Here is a 10,245-nt window from a genome sequence, read left to right as displayed (position 1 = left end):
CCAAAACATCCAGGAAATCCAGGACGAAATGAGAAGACCAAACCTAAGGATAATAGGTATAGAAGAGAATGAAGACTCCCAATTTAAGGGCCAGTAAATATCTTCAACAAAATTTTAGATGAAAACTTCCCTAACCTAAAGAAAGAGATGCCCATGAACATACAAGAATTCTACAGAACTCCAAATAGACTCGACCAGAAAAGAAATTCCTCCTGTCACATAATAGTCAAAACATCAAATGCACAAAAGAAAAAGAATTTTAAAAGCAGTAAGGGAAAAATGTCAAGTAACATATAAAGGCAGGTCTATCAGAATTACACCAGACTTCTCACCAGAGACTATGAAAGCTAGAAGATCCTGGGCAGATGTGATACAGACCCTATAAGAACACAAATGCCAGCCCAGGTTACTATACCCAGCAAAACTCTCAATTACCATAGATGGAGAAAACAAGATATTCCATGACAAAACAAAATTTACACAATATCTTTCCACAAATCCAGCCCTACAAAGGATAATAGATGGAAAACATCAACATAAAGAGCAAAAATACACCTTAGAAGAAGCAAGAAAGTAATCTTTCAACAAATCCACACAAACCTAATACCACCTCTTACAACAAAAACAACAGGAAGTGACAATTACTTTTCCTTAATATATTAATTTGAAAATTAATGTTACCAACATATCCTAATCGATTGAAATCCAAAAATATGAGGAATTAGAAATTTGTTGATTGTCATCCAATGGTCTCTCTAATTTGGTAATTGGAGAAATAGGTCCAATATTGCACAATCCATATACACTTTCAGCTTGTTTGTTTGTGACAGTGTCTGGCTGTGTACAACATAAGGGCCTTGAAATCTTGCTTCTCCTATCTCAGCCTCTCTATTAGTAGTATTGTTTATTTCATGTTTTTACAGTATACTATGGTTTTCAGAATAGCTTATATATTTCAAAAGTATTTATATGCTCAAAAGAAACATAGACAATTAACTTGGGAGGTGGCTTGTAAGAGAACAACAAAGAGTGAGACTGAATGCTTTGCTTGATGTTTGTAACTCTTGTATCAAGTTTGAAGAAGAGGACTTTATAAGTTACTCTTTCTCTGAGATGAATGCTTTTCAAATTATCACAGCTAATGAACCAAATTCTTACCCTCACCTAATGTCTGTGCTACCCTCCAAGCAGAACCATTGTTCATTGAAACAGTTGGCGAATGACTTTATGGATAGACCATCTTAATACATTCAGCATTTCTTAAATGAATGTAAGCTGTTCTCTGTGGGCTGAGAATGAAGTCACTCACTCAAGTCATATAGCTTTGACCATAGCAGGAAGTCTGTATCCAAAAATCGTGCCTACAGTTCATTCCTTGGCACAGCAGAACTATCAACTCTCAGCTTAGCTATGATGGAGGTAAAATCCTTTGGTGATGTGAAGGTTATTGAAGTACAGCCTTATTACAATGAAAATCAATGTCTAAAAAGTGTTCTTATTTTGGGCTTGTACCATAGTAAGAGCCAAGTTTTAAACTCTACTAAATACAAAACAAACAAACAAACAAAAAGACTTTATATATTTATGTTCATTTAAGAAAATATTAGTATTGATATATTATTTTGAAATATACAGTTAATATATTTGGAGTTATTTAAAATTTATATTGAGAAAAATGTATGTATTTTCAGTATTGCTGTTGACAGGCATCTAAATAAGACTTTGATTGTTGTTTTATATCAAAGAACTTTTATAATACTCATTTTTATTGTTATAATATTTTATAAATTTTAAGGAATATGACAAAAAAGATATTGTAGGTATTGAAGGGGGTCTCTGGGAGGAGTTGGGGTATAAAATGAAACAAGAATGTGATTTAATTCTATTTACTTAAAATGTTTTTAAATGTTAACAGATTCAAATAAATTGAAATCATGTAACTTTTCTCATCATAATGTAATAAAAGTTAAAAAAAATTAAAAAAATAAAAAATAAAAAAAAGAGTTGACCATGGTCATGGTATCTCTTCACAGCAATAGAACACTAAGACAGAAGTTGGTGCTAGGAGTTGGGTATTGCTGTGACAGATTTGATCATACTGCTTTTTGGTAGAATGTTTGGACTTTGGACTAGAAATGCAGTTGAACACTTTAACTGGGTTTTCATAGACATACTACTAAGATCATAGAAGAGGGTAGTGCTGAGAGACACAGATTATGACAGGTGAGCTCAAGGGACTTCAGAGGAGAAGAATGTTAATAAGTGGATGAGAGACAGTTGGTGGTGAAGAATGTAGCTGCTTTCTGCCCTTGTCTGAAAAAATAAATCTATCTGAGGCTAAGTTGGAGAGTTTTAGATTAATGGTGTTGGCAGAGGAGATTTCAAGACAGCTCAGTATTGACTCTGTTGTATGGTCATTGAAAGTCACCCTTATACAGATCTATAATGATAAAGAGCAAGCTGAGCAAGAAATAATATAAAATATACAGTTTGAGGAGAAAAGGAACATCAAAAAGTGTAATGGAGCTAAGTCCAGTGCTCAAGGATATAAAAAGTTTAAAGAAAGGCCTAATGCTAAATGGAATAAAGGGAGTGGTGACTTCAAGGCAAGATTCTACCCAGCTGAGCTTCCAACTTATGAAAAGGAATTAAAGAAAAGCTGAAGCAGTGAAGCAAATATCAAAACCAGAAAGCTGGTGAAAATGTATCTGAAGAAGGAGGCCAAGTTCTAGCCCTAGCAAGATGAAGACCTTGTCAGCTTTGGCAACATGGTGCTGGCTTTAGAGTCAAGTATGCAAGAAAGGTGTTTGTGAAATATCCTTGTGTGGAAAGGAAAGCCACTGAGGCCAGGCATATGTCAGGGGTGTCCCTGCCTGGAGGCCCAGAGAGACCATTGTAAGAAGCTGTGTACCTGAAGACTAGATTTCATTGGAAGCAAGATGTTGGAGATGCCAGAGTAACGGATACCTGTCAAGGAGAACTGCTAATAGTGTGTAGAAACAGACCAAGAGAGAGAAGTGTGTGGCTGTCAATGAAGCTGAAAGGGGTTGGAGACCTGAAGACCACTTTGCCATCAGACATGGAGATGCAGAATTTGTTTGCCCTGATGGTTTTCTGTCTTGCTTTGATCCAGTGTTTCCTTCCCATGCTTCTTTTCCTCCTCTTTGGAATAGCAATGCATATTGTGTGCTGTTGAATGTTGGAAGTACATGATTTGCTCTTTGATTTTGATTTTATGGAAGTAACAGTTAAGAGGTTGCCTTGAGTTTCAGAAGAGACCTTGAACTTTGGACTTTTAAGCAGTCTTGAGACTGTGATAGACTATGGGGACATTTGAAATTGGACTAAATGCATCTTGCACTATAATATGACTACCATTCTATGTGGCCAGGGAGAGTAATATGGTGGTTTATATGAGAATAGCCCCCATAGGCTCATAGATTTGAATCCTTGGTCACTAGGGAATGGCACTATTTGAAAGGATTAGGAAATGTATCTTTGTTGGAGAAAGTGTGTCACTGAGAAGTGGGCTTTGAGGTTTCATAAAGGTAATTCTAAGGGTCAAAAGTCTCTCTCTTCCTGCTACCTGTGGATCAGATGTAGAATTCTCAGCTACTTGTCTAGCACCATGGCTGCCTTCATGCCTCTATGCTCCCCACTATGAAGTCAATAGACTAAACCTCAGAAACTCTAAGCCAGCCCCAATTAAATTCATACCTTAAAAGTGTTGTTGTGGTCATACTGCATTTTCGCAGCAATAGAACACTGACTGAGACAATGCATAAACCTTTCCACTTTACTTGGATATTTTTGAGATTTGATTTAGTTTCTTTAGCAGCCTTGATGCATAGCTGAGCTGATGTTAGTTGTGGTTCACATGCTCACTCTGTGTTGTCTATTGGGGTATCATGTGCCTGGAAACTTGATGGTCCTAAGGATGTTGCTTACTTTCTCCAATAATGGCAGGAGCAACCAAAATTATATGATGGCTTTCCAGGTGATGAAGTACTTGGAACTTTGTAGAATACACTAAAGAACACTGAATGTGTTCGTCTATTTATAGGCAGAATACTGACTTTTTTTTTTTAAAAGCTTGTTTACATGTTTATTTTTCCCCAAGCTTTAGAAAATCAAACTTAAACATATCAGGACAATTTTTTACTTTAAAATATATGTGTCATAAAAGCAGATTGCTAGCTTAAGCATTTTCTCATTATTTGATTTAATATATGAAGTTTTATATAAATCTTTCAAATGACAAAACTGTCTGATTCTGTCATTAAACTTTCCGATTTTCCTCTTAACAACAACCTCCTCCCCCACCCCCTAAAAGAAACGAGAAAACACAATATCAGCACTTGGAATGCTGAACTAGGAAGATTAGGAGTTCAAGGTCATCCTCATACACTTAGAAAGTTTGAGGCCACTCTGTGTGGGGCAAGTGGACTGTGCCACTAGACAAAAGAACTGGTAAGGTTGAAACACGTTCAAAACCTTGCTGAATCTCAGAATTGAGAATGGTAGACATAGGAACAGTTCCCTGTCAAGTGCTATCTGTCCTGGAACAGGTAACCATGGCACTGAGAGGACCACGACAACCAGTCACTGTAACATAAAAACCTGGAGTGCTCCATGCTAATGGAGTATCTGGATAGGCCCCAAGTGTATAGCGAATGAGCTTCCCTTTCTGGGCATTCCTTCCCACAAAAGGTCTTTAATCTCTGCTATTCCCTGAATAAGATGTGTGCATTCACACCCACCAAAAAATAAAATAGTTTGGACAAGCAAGGACTGTCTCCTTCATTAAAGATCAACACAAGGGGAGGCCTTCATTGTAAAGAGCCTTACCTAAATCAAGGACTTCTCTCAGCTTCTTTTTACCCTTGGCACCCACAGCCCCTGTTCTCAACTCTCCTTGGTCCCAAGTGTCATCTGTATACACAGGAGATTGAGAACCACAGCATCCATCTCAGATCTTGCTGCTTCTTGCCCAGAAGAACACAGGCTGGGATCCCTATTGTTCTGCCTCCCCAGAAAGCTGGCAGTGCTTCAGTACCTCAATGGGGAGACAGATGTGCAGCCCAACATGCCTGAGCAGTTTATTGAGACCCTATCTCAAAATAAAGAGAAAACAGGGCTGGGGGATATAGCCCAGTGGTAAGAACACTGCCTGCCTAGCGGGTTAAGTTCAATATGCAAAACAAGAATTAAAAATACTTCCCCACTGGGTAGTGGTGGCTCACACCTTTAATCCCAGCACTTGGGAGGCACAGGCAGGCAGATTTCTGAGTTCGAGGCCAGTTTGGTCTACAGAGTGAGTTCCAGGACAGACAGGTCTATACAGAAAAAACCCTATCTTGAAAAAAAAAAAAACACCCCTCACACAGTAGTACCTCAAATCCTTAGGTAGGTAGTGTTCTGTTGAATCATAGTTATATTTTCTAGTAAGCTTTCTAACATTGAGTAAATCTTTCATCAGACATTAGCCTGGATGTCATGCTAGTATCTCAGAGCACAGACCGGAGGTAGCACACTATGGAAATTCATGCTCCTTTGGCTTTCTTATTGCATTCATGAGCCTTCTGGTGAATCTGGGCATATTACTCATGGTCTTCTCTACAACCTTTAAACTGTAATGTGTCTGGCCAAGCATTCCTGGAACTCACTTCAGAGACTTGTATTTGGCTCCATGTTGCTTTTCTCTACATCTCATAGTGCTCAAACCTTTCCTGCCTTTCTTTTTCTGAAGAACTTTCTGGCTTTTGTTCTGCTAATTTTACCTTCAGATATATCTATTTTTCTCCCCCTTCTCCAGGAGATGCCCATAGGTAATATATTTATCAGGCTTTGAACTGGTCTTCTTGCTTCCACTTCCTCGATACTGGGATTATAGGAGCATACCACTATTCCCAACAAAGAAAGATTTTTAATTTAGTGTGTGTGTGTGTGTGTGTGTGTGTGTGTGTGTATACACATGCACTATATGTATCTTGTGCATGTGTATGTATAGAGGCCAAAGGTCAATTTCAATTGTCTTTCTCATTTATTCTCCACCTTACTTTTTGAGACATGATCTCTCATTGGACCTGCTCTTGGTTGCCTCCTGGAGGTTCAAGGTAAGTCCCTACTGCTGAAAACACCATGCATGTCAGACACAGGACCCAGAGGACCCGAGCTGGATCTGACCTGAAATCTTCCTGCCTGTGGACTAGCTTTCATAGTACAGAAGGTGCAATACAAACTTTCAAGGGAAGGAAGCAACTGAGAGTCTTACTGAATTGTGACACCTGTGAACGACAGCAGTGAGCAGCATGGCATGATCATCCTAGGTACAAGAGTGGTGCTCGTATCTTAGTAGATGCCAAGAGCTGTGTGACTGGACTTATGGTTTTCTCAATGGGAGGGAAATTATGTCTGGTACTGGAAACAGAGCCAACTACTCAGGACTAGTGAGGTCAAGCATCTTGGAGAAGACCCTACTACAGCCACTTTACTAAGTCACCATAATTTCTTAGCTACATTCTAAATGCTTATCCCTATACCCACAGATATGTGTAGCTCTCCCTCCTCCTCAAAGAGACTTCCTTTTGCAATAGAGAGAGGTCATTACAGATTACCACAACGGATCAAAATACAGAGAATGGAGGGGGTGCCTAGCCACAATTAATACATCTACAACATAACTTCTGTACCTAGAGCTCAGGAAGCATGGAGGAAGAGGGGGCAGAAAGACTGTAATCTGCTGTTTGATTATCTCCTAGAAATAACAGGGATGCTTCCTCTATGATATGTCAACAATATGCATGCCTAAACATGACCCAAACAAGTACAACACCAATGGACATGCTAACATAGAATGATTCTCCTCCCTAAACAGAGAACTACAGGCAACTAGGGAATGATAAAAAGAGAAATAGTGTACCCTATGGATTAACCCCCTAATTGTTTACCCAATATCAAGTGGTTGGCCCTGAAATAATATACATACAAGCAACACTACATAGACCCAGCAGGTCATGTTTATATACTTAGAGTGACAAGAGAAAATAACAAAGAAAGGTCATGACTTCAAGACAGCAGAAGGTGAGAAGACTGGAAGAAGAAACTGGAAAGGGGAAAATGATGTAAATATATTTTAATGAAAAATTTAAACTCCCTCTCTAAAAAACCAACCAACCAACCAAACAAACAAACAAAAAACCCCAAAAAACAGAAGAGAACTAGCAGCCAGTAAGCAGTAAGAGGGTCAATTACCGTAAAAGTGATGTAGGAAAATTCCTCTGTCCTATGAGATGAATGACTGAAAGGAGCCATCTGTTTTTCCATTCCTCATTTCTACTTTGTTTGGATCCTTTCTGCTTATGAAGTCATGAAGTCTGCTCCCTCTGCTGCTAAGCTAATGGGAACACTCATTGTATCCTGGACAATGAAACAAATGTTACCCACTTTTGGAATCTCATAATATAAAAGTTGGAGCCTTGATCTACATGCATTGAAATTGTGCCTTTCAAGAGTCTCTTCAAGTCTCCACCTGATGATAGAAAGGCATTAACAAAGAAGTCATGGTGGTAAGAGACCTGACAATGACTTAGAGCCTCTATTTGCCCTTCTGTCGAGCACCCAACAGTGATCAGAGCAGAGAGTGTCCATTTGGAAAGTCTGTCTCACCCACTCTGACTCCTGTTAGCTGTTTTAGGGACACTATGGCAGCTTGCCATAGGGCTGGGGTTGGGGATCTTCATAATTTTTCTACAGCACTAGACTGAAATTTGTCAAAGTTAACCGCAATTTACTGGCCACTCTCCTGGAACCTATAAGCCTTTGAAGCAACTGCAGAATTTCCCAATACCAGATGAATCTTGCTGGTCGGCACCACACTGAACTGACACCTCCCTGACACCTTAAGGTATTCAGTCCTGCGATTCTGCTAAAGTTTGTCTTAGATGTTCAGTGTCAAAATTAATTTAACGTTTATGAAAGCTGACAGCAATGTCATGTGGAATTTAGGACCATCAAGAGTCAGCAGAAAATGAATTTTTAATGATATTTCCAGGACTTCTTCATGTTATTTTCTGGGTTATTCAAGGATATGAGGAGGTGCAGTTTTGTACATAATAAAATCTAGCTATAGAATCACACCAGAGAAAAGTTTGGATTCCTGGAGAATTACATTACAGCTTTGAGATTTCCTTACAACTAGTAATTTGCTATCATGCTAAAAGTGAAAAGGTCTAGTATATTTAGATTGAAAAAAGTCTTGGCCTAGGGATGCAGCTCAATTGATAAAGAGTATTACTTAGAGAACACAAAGCCCTGGGTTCTGTCCCAGCACCGTATAGAACCAGGTTCGAGCAGGGCACACTTGTAATCTCAGCATCCCAGAGATCGAAGCAAGAGGATAAGGACTTCAGGACCATATCGAGCTACACAGCACGTTTGAGGCTACATGAGACCATACCATAGCTTTTCCACGCTTCTGTTGCAGTACTAAGTCCTCAAGAAGAATCTTTAATAATGAGGGGAAAATACCCAAAGTTTATGTTCTTCTATCAGGCTTCTCTCTCTCCTTCATTTTTTAAAAAAAATGCTTTATCTGTCTATGTTAATTTTTATCTCTTTGTTAATTTATTGCCAGCAGCCATCATTAGTTAATGGGTCAGATTACAGTCATACTGCAGCCAATGCCTTAGTTCATCTCTTAGTCAGCTTCGCTGACCTGATCTTCGTTCCTTATCGAGAGCACGCCAGACTTCCATAGAGTGAGTTCTGTATCTTTATTCTACTTCATGAAGAAGGTTATTTGAGAGGCCAGAGGACCCCCTTTTCTAGGCTTTACCAGTAGTCCAAATCTTGAAAAATCAGCTCTTCCATGCAGATGAGGCTGTATTTACCATGAGATTAGACAACAAATAAATTACCTCTGTAGGCAATTTCTTCTTGTATGATTTCATTCCAGGATATTACTGGAAGCCTTGTGGAGCTGGGCTCTGCAGTACATAGAAACTGCCAGTCTGTCATGCCATCTTAGCCATATAAGTCTTAGTTCTGTAGTTTCGCTCTATTGCCTGTGGGAATGCTCAGCCTTCTCACAGACAAGCTTCCTGCTTACTCTTGGAAGCGTCTTTGTCCAGATGACCTCCTTAGAGAGGGTTGGGTTTCTTTTAAAATCCAGTTGTTATGTGAATATGTCTTTGTTTTCATCCCAGGTGTGGGCTAGGGGGCTGTTTCAGTTTGTCTACAGCTCTTGACTATGATTGTCTTCTGCTGGGGGTGGGGGTGGGGCGTGCGTTTTGCCAGCTGCGGATAGTTGAATTCTGGGGACCCTGGATAGGGGATAAATTCTAGGGCCTGGAGAGAGTGGAGGGTGCTCTAAGAAGGCTGCTGCTCCCCCTGTTGTTGAGGTTTGTCAAGTGATCACGAGCAAACAAGAAGTTGGAGGCAGCCTGACAACAAAGAATGGACTTGCCCCCAGGAACTCGATTTCTCTAATTAGCAGGAAGTAGCCTATAAAGAGCTTTGCCTCCTTCCCCTTCAGTGTTGGGTCCTATTCGGCCTTGGTTTGGGCCTTGAGGACAAGCCTGGCTCGTTTTTTTTTGAGACCTGTCATTCGCTTCTGCTTGAGACTGACTCAGCATGACCTACTGACCTGAATGAGACTGCCTCTGCCTAGCTACCTACCGCTTATGTGTAAATTTCTTATAGGCCCCGTGAGATCACTCCACACCCCTCGTCATCTCACACCACCCCATACCTCATCTTACCCCATATTTCTTACCCCATACTTCTATACCCACCTCCTTGCTCTGTCTATATAAGCAAATTGCTGCCACATTAAAGCGAGTTCCTTCTCTGTAGACTCTGGGCTCTGTATGGTTCTTCCAGGGTCGCTGACACCATTCCGCTCAGTCCTGGAGCGACTCAGCAGGTCTGGGCTTCTCTCCTGGAAGCTACCTGCAGGCAAAGAGCCAACATTCAAACCTTCTTTCCCTCCTATCTAGTGTTGATAGGCTGGAAGGGATTAGGATGGAGTAAGAGATGGAAGGAAGGTAGAGGTATAAGAACCTAATAAAATAGATTTTAAAAAATACACCTACAGACCCCCTTTGAGGTGTTTTATCTTAAACTCTGCAAAAATCTGTCACTTTTTCATAAGAGTTTCTGGGACAGAAGTAACCTTTTTCTTATCTGGGACAACTTCTATGGTCCCAGCTGAAAGGGACCTTTTAGTTCTACTTTTTTTTTCCC

This window comes from Mastomys coucha, unplaced genomic scaffold, assembly GCF_008632895.1.
Source record: "Mastomys coucha isolate ucsf_1 unplaced genomic scaffold, UCSF_Mcou_1 pScaffold22, whole genome shotgun sequence".
Taxonomy (NCBI): Eukaryota; Metazoa; Chordata; class Mammalia; order Rodentia; family Muridae; genus Mastomys; species Mastomys coucha.
This window is presented reverse-complemented; position numbering follows the sequence as displayed.